This window comes from Marmota marmota, unplaced genomic scaffold, assembly GCF_001458135.2.
Source record: "Marmota marmota marmota unplaced genomic scaffold, marMar, whole genome shotgun sequence".
Lineage (NCBI taxonomy): Eukaryota > Metazoa > Chordata > Mammalia > Rodentia > Sciuridae > Marmota > Marmota marmota.
In genome coordinates, this window is record NW_026000249.1 from 32,906,029 (window position 1) to 32,924,071 (window position 18,043).

General features: G+C 38.8%; 1 long non-coding RNA gene across 3 annotated transcripts in view; it reads right to left on the reverse strand.

The window, feature by feature from the left end:
- The window catches only part of LOC125614126, a 78,793-nt gene that overhangs the window by 5,440 nt on the left and 55,310 nt on the right, over positions 1-18,043 (reverse strand). Inside the window, exon 5 of one of the 3 annotated variants that reach the window (XR_007344769.1) lies at positions 1,899-2,051. The exons of the other annotated variants lie outside the window; for them this stretch is intronic. This is a non-coding gene — a long non-coding RNA (uncharacterized LOC125614126). The remainder of the gene's footprint in view (positions 1-1,898; positions 2,052-18,043) is intronic. 3 annotated transcript variants of the gene reach the window in all.

The window sequence follows — 18,043 nt, forward strand, 5'->3', positions numbered from 1 at the left end:
AGCCAAGAGCTGAATCACAGCCATGTGAGTAATCTTAAGCTTTTTTTTTTCTTCCTAAGGGTATGAATCAAATTAAGCTTGTTTTGCTGTGGGTAAAGGAAAGGGAATATAATAATAGCGTGAATCAGAGCAATTATCAAATATTCGGCACTCACTAAAAATTAATTACAACCACTGATTTCTCTCGCCAAGTCTGCCAAAAGATGCCAGAGAGCTTTTGTTAATCACTATAATCCTTGACAAAAATTCTTAAGGGTTCGAAATCGATTATCACCCTCTTCCCTTTAAAAATTTTCTTTTACATGTGAATTTCAGAAACAGGAATTATTTTGGAGCTTCTGTGAGATAATCTTTGGCCCTTGGAGATAAGTGTGAAAACAACTAGGATAATTCGGGGTAGGGACTAGGTTATGCACTATCTAGCCACAAGCACTGCTAGCTACATACTGAATTTATGAAGACAATTGCTCAGAAAATGACTTTAACCTCAAGAGCATTCCAAAGCGAATGCTGCCTCAAATGAAGAACCCTCAGGAAAAAGTGGGCATTCCTGTCCCAATAAATTTGTCCTAGGAAAATATTGAGGTGCCTTAAACTAAAATAAGTGAATCCTCTTGTATTTAAGAATTTACTAGGAATAAGAAAAAGATGGATCAAAAGATATAAATATCAGTTTGGGGGAATTTATATATGCATACTACTAATGATAAAAATTGGCTATCTAAAAAGAAAGGCTTGAAAAATCCCTGGGTAACCTAGCATTAGGAAGTCAAGAGAGCTTTTAATTTTTCTTGTTTTTTTCCCCCAGCACTGGGTATAGAATCCATGGTAGGTACTATGTTCTATCACCGAGCCACATCCATGGCCTAAAAGGGTTTATTTTGAATTCTCCTGAGATTTTATAACATTTTAATTATATCAACAAGCTAAAAATGCATTGTCCTATTGGTTACCTGCCTATGATTTTCTTGTCTTTTAAACCTAAGTACACATATTCTATATATGAGTAGGCAAATGTTCTTACAGAATGGTAGGTACACAGGACCTCAAACAAAACAATGCCATTATCACACTGTGACAGTACCTTTACTTGGGTCTCCAAATAAATTATTTCAAGGCTTTTAAACTTCTATGCATTCCTGAGTTTAGAAATGTTAATCTGTAACAATGAGCTATTTGAAGATGACAATCTGCAAGCACAAGTTCACATCTCTGAAATTTTCCCTATGTAACATTAATATTTGGAAATCTTAAGATGTTATTTTTTTAAAAAATCCACAGATATTACCAATCATGTGTTCATATAAAATATACCAGATCTGTTTTCAGACTGGGTAAATTGGCTATCTCTACCCATCCCCCTCAGCCAACTTAATCTATTACAAGGTTTGACTACTTTTAAAGGCAGTATTCTCCTAGCTTAGAATCTCTAACTTCCTATACAATAGAAACAATATTCTCATGCCAAATTTTTTTCACATCCTGATCTGTGTCTCTCATAAAGAACTAGAAGAAATATCCAATTCATATTTGTATTCTTTCTCTCTCCTCCCCCCTTTTAAAAAAATGTTCTAAATAATAATTACAGGGGAAGACACTGAAAAATGGGTCTCATCAATTCTCAGGAGCTTTGAGTCTTCTAAAGATAAGAGTCCTTGGATAGTCTGTATGGGTTTTTCCTGCTCCCTAGTACACCAAATGTTTGAGGCTGAGGATGGTGGTGGGTGGGAAAGCTGCCACTCTGATAGATTAAATGGGAGAACCAGAAGTCTCAAAGGCATTATTGATGCCAAATGGAAATGAATTTAAGACTGTTTATAATCAGTCACTTAAGTATGCTGATGTCACGTGGTTAAGGATAAAAAAACAGCAGCCAGGACAACTTAGGGAGCAGGTACCTGAGCAAGGACAGTGGTTGGGAAGGATAGGAAGGTGGTAGGTGACCTTGGTTGGGAGGTGATTAAGTCAGAGGAAGCAGTAGTATTCAGACTGTGGACATAAGTAGGTTAGGACTCCTCACAATACAGACCACACTCTGGAAGTCAGACCTCCTGGAATAGAAGAAAATACAGAGTGTCCAAAAGTGAAAGGGAATAAATAAAGAGAAATAAAAGAAACGAGAAAAGGAAGGTACTATCTCATATGAAGAATGTTTGACTTTAATAATGAGCTTCAGCTTCCAATCTTATGCCTACCAAGTCCCTGCTTTCATAGTTTTCCCACACCAGCCAGACCTCTCAATTCACTCCTGAATTTGTAGGATCCATCATTACACTCTCCAAGACATGGCCAAGTCATCATTTAAAAAAAAAAAAAAAACTGCAGCCTATGGGAAGATAGTAAGTAAAATGGAGAGGGGTGTGTTTGTGCCTGAAAACAGGAAGAAAATCCTATCGTGTGGAAACTGGACTGACACCCTAAGCTGAGAAAGGTGTGAGAAAAATTCTGGGCTAGAGACCTGGCAGGGCAATGGGGTGGGGGCAACCCAATGAGTGGTTAACCTCACATCCCTTCCAAGTGCAATTCTAGAAATATCTGTTGATCTGTATTTCAAGTTTCTCAAAGAGCATTTTAAATCATGCTAAAATGATTTCTTCAAAAGCAAGTCATGCTAAAGCAAAAACAAGGCCATCAAGGAGTTTTAGGACACAAATTAATTCTTGAAAATGTGGGATTTTTTTTTTTAATTTTCAAAAAATATTTTTGGTTGCAGATGGTCACAATACCTTTATTTATTTTATTTCCTTATTTTTATTTGGTGTCCAGGATTGAACCCAGTGGCTCACACATGCTAGGCAAGCACTACCACTGAGCTACAATCCCAGCTGCCAAAATGTTTTAACCAAGGTGATTATTTCTTCCATGTCATGGCAATCAATGTATGAGTCCCTCTATAACACCTATGTCTCTGATCTGGCAACCCATGTCTGGCTTTATGACAAAAATACCTTTTCTCTCTATTCCTAGATGGTATATTAAAAACTGCAAGTGCGCTATATTTGTGCAAGATGTCGCCACAGGAGGAAACTGGCTGATGGATACCTGAGACCACTCTGTACTATTTTTATGACTTCTAAGGAGCCTATAATTATTTCAAAAGTTATTAAGCAAAAGTTGCCAACTGTCTCAAAAAGTTATCCTCAAACTAATTACAACAAATGAAAAGTCAAATCTCAGTACTAGATAATTAGTCCCAATCCTGCCAGTTCTCCACTAAATACTGGAGAAAGACATTTCTTTGAGAAATCAAAGGAGTCTAAAACAAATGTCTAGCCAAGTTATATTCATTATCTTAGAAACTTAAATGCAAACTAGTAACTCTAAATAACAAAATTAAGATTTATAAATTAGTCTTCCAATTCTAAGATCAGGAACAGAACCCCATACTATTCTATCCCAGCTGAAACACTGTACCGATCTTAAGACTCTCCATTATTTTAGACACCACCGGGAAAGAAACAAATTTAAACAATTAACTGATATAAAGTCCTAAAGACAGTCTTGGGTCACAGTCCAACTAGTTTAGCGAAGTTTCTTCTGGGGTACTTTGGCAATTTCTTCTGCCTTCAGTTGTACTGCTTGTCATACAAAACGTAACACAGCTACTTCTTTTTAGGTGTTGCTTTGAAGGTAGAATTTCATTCATTTCCAATAACAAACATTTGCTTCACTAACACCAACTTAACTCCTTTGCTGTTGTCATGCCTTTCTATATACACAACGACATTGTTTCAATGTCAATAAACATGCACTTCAAAGAGTAATTTTATTGAGAGCATAACAAATGGCAGGTACACTCTGTATGTAGATCCAACAATACAAAGAACTCAAACTGTTCACCTTGTGAACACCTACGGCCAACTATGTGGATGCATGGGCAACAGCAATTGCATCATGACGATTGCCAGGTAGGTGGCAACTGAGAGGCCCAATCCATTCAGACATGCATCCCAATTTCAGCAATGATCAAATTACCAAAGGGATGGAAAGAATGAGTGTCTTAGAATACATGATATGTCATAAATGCCAATGGTTCTCTTCCAGGAATAGATTACAGGAAATGTGTATTTCCTATAATCTATTCCTCACCACTGTGCTCAAGAAATTCAGTCATTCATTCAAAAAATCACTGTGCTAGGTTCAGGGAGGATACTGAAATGAACAAGAGATAGTCTCTGATCTAATGGAGTTTCCAGTTGGGCAGGGAAAGAAATACAATCAAATAAGTGCAGACTACACTAGCTGGTAATGAGTGCTCAGACAGAATAGAGAAGGCAGACAATCCCAGGGTGCAAACAAGGGTAGTGGCGAGGTGGCTTTTGTTTTCTTTACCATTGACTAGTGAAGGATGATCTCTTACCAAATAGCCACAGAAGTGCTTGCTTCCATAAATATCTGGGAAACAAATGAGGGTGGCAAGGCAGAAAGAACTGCGCAGGAACACTGAGTTGAATGTGCCTGATTGACTATATGGACAGTAAAAAGTCTAGTGTCATCAAGGCAGAACAATCAAGGGAGAAGGAAGAGAGGGATGGGGCTGGCGTTGTGGTTCCACAGTAGCGCACTTGCCTACCACTTTACCAGTGTGAGGCACTGGGTTCTATTATCAGCACCACATAAAAATAAATCAATAAAATAAAGGTGTTGTGTCCATCTACAACTAAAATAAAAAAAAAGAGAGAGAGAAAGAGATGAGTTTGATTACGCTTGGAAGGCAATGGGGAGGGCAGATCACATGCAGTTTCAGAGTTTATTCACTGTCTTTACACAGGCTATGGGTCTTTATTCTGAGAAATAGAAAACCATGAAGCTTCTGATCAGGAGAGTGGAATGATCTAAAGATCTTTGGAGGGAGTAATAGACAGCTTTCTATTACTGTAACAAAATACCTGACATAATCAACTTACAGAAAGTTTACTTCCAGCTCACACTTTGAGGTTTCCATTCATTTTGGGTTGGTTGAACCCTCTGCTTTAGGCCTGTGGTAGCATAACACTGAAGAAGCTGTGGTAGAGTAAAATCATTCACCATATGAACAGGAAGAGAACATAAGAAAAAGGAAAGGGGAGTCCACAATCTCCTTCAAGGGTTCAGTGACCCAAAGATTGTCCTCCCTCTAAACCCTACTTCTTAAGTTTCCACAACCCCCTAAAAACTGCCACCAGTTGGGAACCAAGCCTCTAATACATGGGCTTTTGGGGGGACATCCAGATTCATACTACAGCAGAGGATGACTCCAAAAGTGAGAATTAAACAGGGGACTCAAGTTGATTAATCCAGATGAAGCATGACAGTGGCCTGTCAGAAGTAGACATACTACATAACTAGGGTAGGCAGGGTATGGCAGGGGCAGGGAGATGCATAGAGGGAAATGAAGATATAGACATGCTAGATTTGAGATGCCAATTAGGAAAGATGCTGAAAGGGCAGTTGAAATTGAGCCAAGTTATGAGATGAAATCACCAGCATCAGTGTTCATTCAGGTGGCATTTCAAACTGAAACTCTAGGTTGAAGTAACAGGAAGATCAACCAAGGAGACTGACAAGGAACACCCTCCCAATAGGTGGTAGGCAGAACACCAAATGTGGCATCAGGAGACCAAGTAAAGAAAATTATTTAAAGAGGACATGATTACCTGGGTCAGATCTTGCTGTCAGGCTGAATGAGCCACGGACCAGGGACTTAACACTGAATTGAAAATGTAAAGCTCCTAGGCTCTCCTGCCAGGGCCATTCTGAACGAAGAAAGAGAACAGAAAGCTTCAGTGGAGTGAGGCCTGTAGAGTATGGGAGGAGAGGTAGGTGCGGCAGTACACAGAGATAATTCTTTCCAAGAGAAATAGCACACTGGCTTGAAGGGGATGTGGGTGGTAGAACAGATGATACCAGGGAACATATAGATAACTGCAGGGACCTCACTGGCAAATGATGGCATCCAGTACACCAGAGAGGCTGGCCTCCAATGGGGCAGTATAGGAAAGTAATTTACAAGCACCTACAGAGGGTGCCAGTAGACTCACAAGTAGGACAACCAGGAAGTTTTCTTCAAATTGTGCCTAATTTCCACATGATGTGTGTTTAAGACCTTCTCTTTTATATATATAACTTTATTTATTTTTATGTGGTGCTGAGGATCGAACCCAGGGCCTCACATGTGCTAGGCAAGCGCTCTACCACTGAGCCACAACCCCAGCCCCTTAAGACCTTCTCTTAAGACATGGATTACTTTATTCTTCTCTGTGACATTATTGCTGCTACCACATTGGATATACTAAGCCCCAGTCCAGCTTTTTAAAAGTAACTAAGAAACAGAAACACTTTATTGTTTATGTTACCCAGAGTGACCTGTGGCTATAAATTGAAATATCTGGCAAATAGGAAACCACAAGCATCAACAGAGTTATGAGTGATAAATGGTGCACCATTTAAGAAACAACAATGCACTCTAAACAAAGTGCATCAATACAGTCTGCCGCAATGGTGCTCCCCTGTAATCCCAGCAACTTGGGAGGCTCAGACAGGAAGATCAAAAGTTCAAGGCCAGCCTGGGCAACTGAGCAAGACATGTCTCACAATAAAAAAAAAAAAAAAAAAAAAAATCAATTGGCTACTGTAATTAGTTTATCCCAGAGGAAAGAAAGTACAATGAATTGAAGAATACAGACTACCTGGGGTCAAATCCCAAGTCCACCATTTACAAACTGCATATTTTTGGGCAAATGACTTAACCTCTGTGCTGTTTTCTGTCTCTAAAATGAAGGTAGCCAATAATACCTATTATGTAACTTATGAGGAAGACTAAATTGATTGTTATGTGCATCCATTATAAACTCATAATTCTTCACCCACTTTAAAAAATTTTTATTGGCTCTTTTTAGTTATACATGAGAGCAGAATCCCTTTTGGCACAATTATACAAGTATAGAATATATGTTATTCTACGTAGAGTCCCATTCTTATGGATGTACATGATGGTGGGATTCACTATGTTGTTTGCATACATGTATGAGGGAAATTATGTCAAATTCATTCCACAGCTTTTCACCTTAAGATTTAACTGGCCACAAAAAAAAAAATTAGTATAAGGGACTTTGTAGGAAACTCACAAAATCAGGGCATAAGGATGTGCTATATCCTTGAGGCACCAATTAGATTACAAAATTTGAGTATAAATAGGTGATTTGCATAAGTAAATATTTAAATTGTTTTAATAGGTGAACAAAGCTATAGTGAAAATAACATTACAAAATTCACATTTTAGGATAACAGAGAGACTAGAAGTAAATTGTATGTTTGCCTTGAGGCCCTTTCATCTCTAAGGTTTCCTGTTTTTCTATGGAACTTCAGAGGGTCATTGGCATAAAACATTGTCTACTGAGTTACAAAGAAAATTTCAATCTACGGATTGATTGTGTTTTGAGGGATCTCCTATACGGAGCCCCCAAAAGTTTTTTAAAAAAAAAATCTAGAAAAATCTATTGCCCTAAAATTAAACAAACAGCAAGGAATGGGGCTAGCAAATACACCAGCCATCTTTTCACCTTGCTCTGAGATTTGGAGTCTCCACTAAATGGTACTTAATCTGCCCAATGTTAAAAGTCTATCTTTTTTTTTTTCCTTTCCCCTTCTCTCTTCCTTTGCAGTGATGAAACCCAGGGACTTGCAAATGCCAGGCAAGTACTCTACCACTAAGCTACATCACCAGCCCTTAAGTACCATTTTTAAACTGAAGAGTCTGGGAATTTCTGAAAGGACTGTGTTCTCCACCCTCAACTTTGTCAAAACACTAGGCCCTCCCTACCTTCCTCCATGTTGGGTGAGTTAAGAGTTCCTAGGGATGTTCTAGCCATGTTTGCACCCTTCTACCCTGTACTTTCATCCCCAGACTTAAGAGAGAGCTGAAAGGATACTGATAGATAAGCAAAACAAAGACAAGATGATATGGACAGCTCCAGCTCCACTTTGCAGAACTACACACGTTTTAGTCTCAGCATGGGATAGATGCACCCTCACAAGGGGTGTGCAAATTTAAAATATGTATCACCTATAAACTTTGCACTACCTAAAATTAGTAAATAAAATCACAAAATATATTTTTTTTCAACTTCATATGGTATGTAGTGACATGGCTGAGCAGAGGATAATGAAGATATACAATGAACAGTCTTTGCCCTCATGAATTTGTGATGTAATTATAGAGAATAGGTGTGAAGATTAGGAAAGATGGCAGGGAGGGAGTGGCTCCTCAGAGCCTAGCATGTAAAAGGCCTTGGGTTCCATGGGGAGCACCATAAAAAAGAAAGAAAAGGGATGGGATATAAATAAAGCTAGGAAGATAATGAATAATCTAAGTGAACACATGGGCTCCAAAATCAGTTGTACACACAATACCTTAACTTTGTGATGCTATCTTCGAATGAAAATTATCAGAAAGCCCCACAACCATTCTGGTAGAAGCTTTAAAAGTCCCTATTGCAGCTCTCTTCTCTGCTACCCACCCCTAGCCTCAAACCCCACAGTGCCCAACCTTCAGAGCATTCAAGAAGGGGAGATGAGGTATGCTTTCCAAACTGAGCAGGAAGGAAAGGGCCCACTCAGCAGGAAGGGCCTGCAAGACACAGGAATGATGCCCCAGGTGGATTCCATAAACTGAAAAAGAACACAAGGGTCACACATGAAAGGATCAAGGATAGAAGAGTTAGAAAAAGTAGGTGCTACTACTTCCACTTTCTAACTGGAATTTGAATCCTGATGAACAAAAAACCAGCTGTGAGCAGTGCCCGGGAAAGGGCTGGATAAAAGGCACTACACAGAAGTATCACCCATGGGCAGGGAGAGCAGTAGGGAACCCCACTTCCCATCCCAACCTGGCTTCTTAGCCCAGCTCTCACCCAAGCTCCCCATCCCATAGGTAAGAAAAACATGTTAAATGGGGTGGGAGGAGATACCCTAACCAAGATACCCCCAAGGACCAATATAACTAATATAAAAGAGAAAAAGCCCAGGGCAGGTTATAGAACATGTGCCTCTCTTTGCCACAGCAGGCCCTACTCAGCATCCCTTCTCCCTGTCCTGCCTTCCTCACTATGGTGTGGATGCAATTCCAGGGAGCTGAATCTCCCAGTATTTTCAAGAAGAAACATTTCAATGTTTATAACTGTGTAGACTAAAGAGAACATGCTTACAAGTCAGTTGGCAGTTTCTACATTAGAGAGGGGTCTAGATCTCTCTTTCATACTACACTAGCCTCAACATCTTGCCCAGGGTCTAACATCATCATGCACTCAATACAGAACTCTTAAATCAGTATATCAGGACCAGGCATTAGACTACAGAGCAAATTGTAAGCCAACTTCTTTTGTCCCTCCTCCATTAGAGAACTGTACCTTAGAGGCACAGAGTAGCAGGTTCCAAGTAAAGAAAAACCTTCTTGTAAATCACTCACCAAGTCACTATTAATAGTGCCATATTACCCTCCACATGAAAATTTTTCAACCTCTTTGGTTGTGCTATTATGTCTACCTTGACCTCAATCTAATCCTTTCTGGCCTCTTTTCCCTTTCACCTTCTTCAAAGACCTTACTCGGGATCTCATTAAGAAAAAGAAATCAAAATCACAAGGTCAGGGCTCACAAAGTAGCTCAATAGTAGAGCACTTGACTTGCATGCTGGGCCCCATCCCAAGCACTACAAACAATAACAACAACCAAAAAAAAAAAAAGGAATACAATTTGACAAAGGAATTCCAAACATGCTCCTAGCCACCTGGCAGAAAAATTCTTCCCAGTTCTTTGGTAAGAACCAAGGTTCTGAAAGGCAGAGAGACTCCATGCCCAGATCTTGGTACCCTATAGAGGCTAAACAGATGTAGGACCCCCTATGACCCCTACATGGAACTGTGCATACAGTGTACAGGGTAGCAGTTCTATCATAGGTGGATCCTACACACTGGAAGAAAACAGCTATCCAAATTCATAGAGGGATAAATGTAAGCATTCACCACTAAAGTGAAGAACTTAAGTCAGAGCTTCAGGGCAAACATGAAGGTACCCCAGAAATGAATAAACCCTGGAATTGCAAAGACTAAAAAAATTATTGAGGCCTGTGCTGAGTTCATGCATGACTATAGAGATGGTAATATAGCCAGTGGACATGAAGAACAAAGGAAGGTGTGAACCAATTTTTAGAGCAAAGGGAAAAAAATGTTGCCAAAGGAGGTAAACAAGGGACAGGCTGTATAGGATAAGCTCCTTCACTGGAGGGTTCATGAAAGCCAGGTCTAGGTGGATCAGGACTTGCTTGCCACTGGTAAGGAACTTCTGTATATGTCCCTCCTCAAACACTCATTCTACTCCCTTTATCTTCTACTCAAGTATACTCAAATCTTCCCTTCTAAAAAACACCAACATTTGCCCTAGTACAGAATGTTAGCTTTATCTATTTCTACTTCCTCTTTTAAAAATGTTGATGATGAAAACTCTTGAAGCATAAACAAAAATAGAGAAGGATCACCCCCCATATGTACCTTTAATTGACTTCAAAAATCACCTGCACTTTGATAATCTTGTTTCATGTATCCCTTCTCACACTGGCTTTACTCCTTTAAGTTAATAAAATTGGTTTCGAGAGGTTAAGTCCCTCACTCAGGGCTACCCCTTCAGAAGCAGAGAGATAGATTATAATTTGGGCCAGGTCAAACAAAGTTGTATACAACCACATGTGTATATGTTGGGGGCAGGAAGGGATGGGTACTGGGGATTAAACTGGGGACTTTGTGCTGGGGAGGCAAGCACTTTGACACTGAGCTATACCCCAGACCAAGATGTGCATATTATATAATCAACACTTAAAAATAGTACAGATAATAAATTCTATAGTACATAATTTGATCACAATATAAAGGTCCTTCTGAGAGATTAAAATTCAGGGAAAACAATATTAAAAAGAGAACAAAAAGCCACTAACCACCCTTTAAAGTAGACTCTTCCACCTCAGGAAGTTAAAAAGATCAGTAGAAGGAAAATAGACATTGTCAATCTTTTTCAGACCAAGAGATGATTTTTAAACATTTTATTTAAAAGGTATTTGTTTTCTATTTTTCAGTAGAATTTACATAGTTAATAGATGAAAGGTTAATATAAGAAAAATATGAGCCAATGTTCCACCATTTTTTAAAAAAATAAATTATGGAGAAAAAAACTGAATTTTAAAACATTGAATATCAATGTCTATCATTGATAACTCCATTAGTACTATTTTATGCCCTCCTAACACTGTGGGGTGCTGTAAATGATCAAGAGGGCACACATCATTTCCCTTATAGTCAACATATCACAATTAAGACCAAGACACAGACATCTGGTCTTTTCACAAGACTGAGATAAAATGTTTGATTTTATAAAATCAGCAGCCAAGACTGAAATATTTGCTGTTCCCTCTGCCTGCCCCTTGAAGTTCTGACTAAATCTCATCCTTTTTCTCCTCTCATATACCATCTTCCTCAAAATTCCTAACACAGAGAACCCCACATCACAACTTTATATCTTTCATTCACCTTTCATAAGCAGTTACAGTCCTCCATCAGAATTCAAGGAGGATTGGTCACAGAGTCCCTCCCTATATATACCAAAGTCCTGGGAAGGTCAAGTTCCCTACATAAAATGGCATAATATCTGTATATAACATACATACACCTTCCTTTATACTTTAAATCATCTCTAAATGATGTGTAATAGCTAATACCATGTAAATAGTGGTTATACTGTATTTTTAGGGAATAACAAGAGAAAAATATGTACACAGTTAGTACAGATGCAATTTGCTTTTTCAAATATTTTTGAACCTTGGTTGATTGGACCTATGGATATAGAACTCCTGGATATGGAAAGCTAACTATATTCTCTGGTGATATTTCCTTCATCTTGAATATAAGTACTATATAAAGGCATGATCCTTGCCTATCTTGCTCTCTACTGTATCTCCAATACCTAAAGCACTCATGTGCTAGGTGCTCAAAAGTATTTCTAGCACACAGAACAAACCACTGTTGGTTTGTTTTAGAATCTCTCCTCCTCACCATTCTTCACAAACCTTATCTTTTTCTGCTTTGTATGTTTCTTCTCTCCTACCAGCTCTACTATTTCTTCATTGGTTTTGATGTTCTGACATTTAAGTCTTTCAAAATGTCTAAGGAATGATATATTACACCAGATGTCATGGTTAGGTTCCTTTTTACAGATCTGTGGCCACTTGGAATGCCGTAAAATGGAAACAGTTGGGGTGGTAGATCTAAATTGCTAAGGTCTTTGCAACTCAAAGTGAGTCTAAACACTTAAAAATTAAACTTTGAGGGGCTAGGGTTGTAGCTCAGTAGTAGAGCATGTGCCTAGCATACGTAAGGCACAGGATTCAATACTCAGCACCACATAAAAACACATGAAATAAAATAAAGGTATTGTGTCCATCTGCAACTAAAAAACTAAAGAAATAGAACTTTGACTGTTAGCAAGAACTCCATATAGAATGTCATTGGATGCTAACAAAGCAGTATCATTGTGGGACATTATATTCAGTGTTTGCCACTCCACCATTTTTAACCCTTATTAACAAATTCAATATTGTGAACACAGCACTCCTGAACTTGATATTTAATACTTTGAACAAAATATGCATTGTGCAAAATGGCTACTAGCTAATTATTACCTCCATGTCAGAAAGTTCTAATGGAAGTGGAAAAAGACCAAATATCATCATGGGAAATTCATATATCCTAAAAATGAAAACTTTAAAAACTCCTGAAATCACATGTACATCCATTGTTAGTAAAATCTATTCCCTATTTCTTAAGATGTCTACAAATAATATATAGGCATAGCTAACTTGTAGGGATGGAAGAAATCAGGCTAAATTTTCTTTCACCTTCTCACACAGGGAAGACATGGGTTCTAATTTCTTTTCTATTGATTTATCATTGGTGCTAGGTCTCATCAGTGGTTCACTTTGGGACCAGAACATTCATTGTTGGAGGGTAGGGGAGTTGTCTTGTGCATTACTATGTTTTCAGTAGCATCTCTGTCTTTTACCCACCAGATGCCAGTAGTATTTCCGTTCTCTAATCACAATAACCAGAGACATCTGTGAAAATGTGCGCCCAGAGAACAATATTGCCCCTGACTGGGGACCACTGTTTTACAATTCCCAAACATTGCTGGGTGCAGTGACACGTGCCTGTAATCCCAACTCCTAAACTCCCAGTGGTCTCTCAAGACTGAGGCATGAGGACTGCAAGTTCAAAGCCAGCCTCAAAAACTTTCTAAGACCCTAATCAACTCAGTGGAACTTGTCTCAAAAAATAAAAAGAGCTGGGGATGTGGATCAGTGGTTAAGTGTCCCTGGTTCAAACCCTAGCCCCCCTCAAAAAAAAATCCCCAAACATATATCACCCCCTATCCAACAATTAAAGCCTAAATCACCAACTTAAAAACTGCCCATCTTTAAAATCCATAAATTGACATCAATGAACAGTTCTGAAAATTAAAGAAACAATGAGCACTCAAGAAATGTTGGTTCCCACTCTCCATTTCTGTTAAGGAATTTGTCCCTTCCAGGTACCTTACTTCCAAGGTGAACTCACATATTTCAAATGAGATTACATTTAAAATAACAGAATGAAAGATTATGATTCCTTCTATCATCTCTCTCCATAGGAGGAATGTTTTCTTAATTTTTAGGAAGAATACCTGAACCAAGTAAACACTTAGCACATTAAAGGAAATTCTTTATATACTTCAATGAATCCTTGCTAGGCCTAAGTCTTAAAAACACAGTGCCTTCAATGATATCTAATAATAACAGCTCCTATACCCCACAGTACTTACTTACAGCCTCCCACCCCAGTTTCTATGGTGATTTTCATCCCTCCCCTCATTCCTTCAAACTTTTTTAAATGAGTTGGGGGAGGGAAAAGACTAAGAGACTTTACAGCTTTTCACAATGAAATATTTCTTTCTAAATTAAGAAGCTAAAAATTTTGGCCAGAGACCTTCTCAAATCCTAAATGGATTAAGGATGAGAATTCTAGAGTCGTTTTCTAAGACTTAGTTTTTGACAATCAGGAAATACTAGAAATTGTTCAAGTTGAGGCAGAGTTTAAGCATGCCATGTAGTTGAAAGATCATCAGCAAAATATTAATCACAGCTGAAACCTGACATACCCTCTCCCATGTTCCTTTAGTACAATACATTCCAATTTTACATTCCATTTCCTGTAAGTGCAAATTCAATCTGTCAAACTGGATGACAACACCATAAAGCTGCTAAAATTCTGAAACCCAACCTGCTAAACATCCTGAACAGCCCTTCGCAAAAGAAATGTAATGTATCCTGAAACATCTGAAAATTATGTAAGAAGGATTTCAAAATCACCCCCTAATAAGCTGAATATGAACAGCACCAAAAATTCCCAATCTAATTTTAACTCTCCATATTTGTTTTAAATGGCACCCAAAGAAAAATTATCCCTGTGTTCTTAAGAACACTAAAGGGTTTTAAGATCTACTGCAAGATCCCTCTAAGCAGACATTGGCATAAACCCCTGAAAACCGTGGGTTGTATCTTTAAAAGGTGTCAAAGGAAAAGCAGATGAAATGCTGTAATCTCCACCCACTGTCACTTAAGACTTACTGCCCACGCACGGCATAGACCCAGCCAGCATCCTGCATCCACCCGTTCTTTCAAGCCCACTATATTAGACCATGGAAACTCAGGATGTGTGGCCACAGAGGCCCCTGCTCTGGATCCAGCTGGCCCACCACGTGGCGTGGCCGTGACCTTAGTCACACTTCCCCCTGACATCCTGTGAGTGGGCTCAAGCTGGAGCCAGACCTTCCCACCGAGCAACCCGCCCTGCTCCTGGAAATGACAAACCCCCACTCCCTAAAACATTCCATTCTCTGCTTACACCAACAGAGCTTCCTGCTCCCCACCCCTCTTGAACAACAGGTCTTTGAATATCGTTCCCAACCCTGGGAACACCTTTAACCATTTAGCCTACTAAGGCAGGCATTTACAATTTCACTTTATACACTATTACAGAAGTGTCTTCTCTGATTTTCACTAATCTATTAATAAACTATTATCGCAGTAATCACTTTGATAGGAATTATAAGCACATTCAACATTCAAAATCCCAATTACAGCACTGCAAAATTTGCACAAAAAGGCTCTTTTCATTATACAAGTGCCTCTTCATTTAGTAGAGAGGGGGTCTGCTAGACTCTGATTTACATAAGCATTATTTCCATGGTCCTTTTTAAGTTGGACTAAAAGGATTTTTAGAAATCTTTGACTTATATGCCCAACTCTTCTCTTTGAAATAGCCCTTTCTTGTTTTAATCTTAATTTTTGAGGAACCCAGGGTTTTACGCATGTACCAGTCAGATGCACCCCCAACCCCCTACATTTTAATAAACAGGTGAATGAGAATGAAGAAAAACTTCCTGATTTACTTGTAGATGTCAAGAAAGAAGCAAGTTTTGATTTCATCAGCCAGTGGAGTTAGTGATGTTCATTGGCTATATATAGTAATCCCACCTTCCTCTAAAATATGTATGTGGTCCTAAGGATGGTTTTCTCAAGATGTCAAGATGGGGAGAGGGACACAAAAAGAACACCCATTGTTTAGCCTCAAACTATTTTCCATATTCACAATCACACATGGAGATTATGGTTCTGCAAAGGATGGAGTCAGTGCAACCTGCCCTATCTCACGACAAGCAACTATAAACCCTGGAGCAGCTATACAAGGACTCTGCAAAGTAAACAGAAGCAGATAGATGAAGAGAGAAGACCAGGACTTGAAATACCAACTGGGAGTTAATTTCCCCATTCCTTTTTTCTCCAGTGCACCCAAGCCTGGGCTCATCACACTGTTACAAGACACTGGATGCTGGCAGAGAGAGAAACAAGAGATGCAGCAGGAAAGAGAACTCTTGATGCTCAGAAACAGTAGGGGATATCCTCCAGTTTTCCATTCTCTGTTCTCTCAGGCCACAGTCACTAAGTAACCCCACAGTAGAGATGGAAGCTTAGCAGCAAATGGAGCCTACAGGAACTGAACAGTTAAAGAGACCAACTTTCCTCTGGATTCAGTGCAGCTGAGGTTCCAAGAAACTGGCCCATTGTGTTTAACTGTCTCTGTCATCTAATTGCTTGGCTCCAGGAACATGGACCCAGTAGTACAAGTGCACAACATAGCAGAATACTTAAGAACAAATTTTCTGGCTAAGTGACCAAAAAGAGAATCCTCATGGATCTGGAAAGTACTAGATAGATGATGGAAGAAAAGAAGCTTTGGAAAGAGACCCCCACAAAATATTTATGAATGGCCAAACCTGGGGATCACTCCACCCCAGGTTTGCATGAATGGATCTCATTCTAAATAGCCTATCAAAGACTTTGAGGACTAAAGCCCTAAGATTCCAGATTGAGCAGCATGAGGTGCGTGCACTCACAATGCAAGCGGTACTGGTAACAGCTGATATTGGGACCAATAATCACAAGTTAGTTGGCACTTGATCACTGAACTCAACCAGGTCAAATGCCTACACAAATGAAAATACAACATTCTTAATAGGATTTAAATAAGATCTAGGGTATCTCATAAAATTCAAAATATTCAGGACAGAATCCAAGATTACTCAGCATGGGGAAAAAGACAATCAACAGATGCCAGTGCCTAAATGACAGAGGTCTTAATTATCTGACAAAGATAGAATCAATAAAAGAAGAGAAATTCTGGACAAGGAAAATAAAAAGAAGTACTACTGAAGATTTTAGAACTGAATAACAAAATAACCAAAATTTAAAAAAAAACTCTTTGAAGATATGAGGTTTCTACCTCTCCAAAGAAAATAGCCAATCTGGGGCTGCGGTTGTAGCTCAGTGGCAGAGTGCTTGCCTAATACCTGTGAGGCCCTGGGTTCGATCCTCGACACCATATAAAAATAAATAATAAAATTAAGGTATTATGTCCAACTAAAAGGAAAAAGAAAATAGCTAATCAGAGTAACAAAAAGAAAAAGGTTTGAAACAAAACAAAGCAGAGCCTCAGAGACTCTAGGGACAATAATAGAAGGTCTGCCACTTGTGTCCTGGAAGAAAAGAGAGGAGTGTTGTGTGGTTCAGGAAAAATATTTGATGAAATACCAGTTGAAAACTTTTTGTAAATTTCACAAGCTATATAAACCTATAAACCTGAAAAGTAGAATGAACCTCATCTAGGATAAACCCAAAGAAAACCATGCTGCAAACTAAAAATGAAGCAAACAATCCTGAAAGCAGTGAGAGAAAATGACACATTACTTCTAGGGACACAAAAGTTCAGACAGCTTTAGATTTTTGCGTACAAAAAGAAATGGCACACATTTCTAAAGTATCGAAGGAAAAGAACTGTAATACAGAATTCTATAGTCATGTTGTAAATTCTTTAGAAATGAAGGTGAAATACAGATATCTTCAGACGAAGGAAAAATAACTCATTGGCCAAACAAAACTTTTTAGACAAAAGGGAAATGATGCTACAAGAAAACTAGGGACATCGGGAACAAAGAAAGAAAAACAAAAATGTTAGGTATCTGCCAGACACAGTGGCCTGTAATCTCAGTAGGGAGACTGAGGCAGGAGGTCTCAAGTTCAAACCAGCCTCAGCAGCTTAGTGAGGCCATGTTCTGAATAAAATATAAAAAGGCCAGAGGATGTGGGTCAGTGGTTAAGAGCCTCTGGGTCCAGTCCTTAGTAACCAAAAAAAAAAAAAAAAAAGAGAGAAAGAAAAACTAAATATGTGCCAGGTGTGAGGACATGTGCCTGTGATCCTAGCTACTCAGGAGGCTGAGGCCAGCCTGAACAACATAGTGAGATAAACCATCTCAAAAGAAAATAAAAAACTATGCATTTACAATGTAGTCAACAACTGCTCACTTAGGCATGAATTCCACAGCAATGAAAACATGATCACACAAAAACCTGTACATGTATGATCATAACA